General features: G+C 43.3%; 1 protein-coding gene and 1 pseudogene across 1 annotated transcript in view; one reads left to right on the top strand and one right to left on the bottom strand.

Annotated features, from left to right (window-relative positions):
• LOC106876533 (uncharacterized) overlaps nt 1–464 on the top strand; it is a 152231-nt gene that overhangs the window by 97151 nt on the left and 54616 nt on the right. The window lies entirely within an intron of this gene.
• Nucleotides 178–292, bottom strand: LOC128247976 (5S ribosomal RNA; annotated as a pseudogene).

The raw sequence follows: 464 nt of genomic DNA, 5'->3' as shown, positions 1-464 counted from the left end.
TGGGGGGGGGGTGACAAACACTGACACATAGATATATATGTATAAGTTCGGCGTTTTTTCAGTTTACCAAATCCATTCACAAGGCTTTGATCTGGCCGAAGTCACAAGGTGCCACGCAGTGGGACTGAACCCGGAACCTTCTTATTACACATCCACGTCTGCACCTAAAATGTGAGATGCTTACAGTATCTAGGCCTACTAATTGGTCATCTAAATGCTCACTAGGCTCGACGTTGCTTAACTTCGGTGATCGGACGAGAACCGGTGCTCTCAGCGTGATATGGCCGTAAGCGATTACCAACCTGCCTTTTAGCGCTTTTATTCTAATAGACAACTAAACACAACCTTTTTTTAGTAACTGCAAAGTTAGTTTGAAACTTAAGTTGTGGGCTAAAGGGGTGAAAAAAAAAAGAGAAACCACAATAAAAATTGTGAGATAGGCGCAGGCGTAGCTGTGTAGTAAG

The sequence above is a fragment of the Octopus bimaculoides genome, chromosome 5 (genome assembly GCF_001194135.2).
Source record: "Octopus bimaculoides isolate UCB-OBI-ISO-001 chromosome 5, ASM119413v2, whole genome shotgun sequence".
Classification (NCBI taxonomy): Eukaryota; Metazoa; Mollusca; class Cephalopoda; order Octopoda; family Octopodidae; genus Octopus; species Octopus bimaculoides.
The sequence above is the reverse complement of the archived record's forward strand: the minus strand, read 5'-3'. Positions and strand labels throughout refer to the sequence as shown.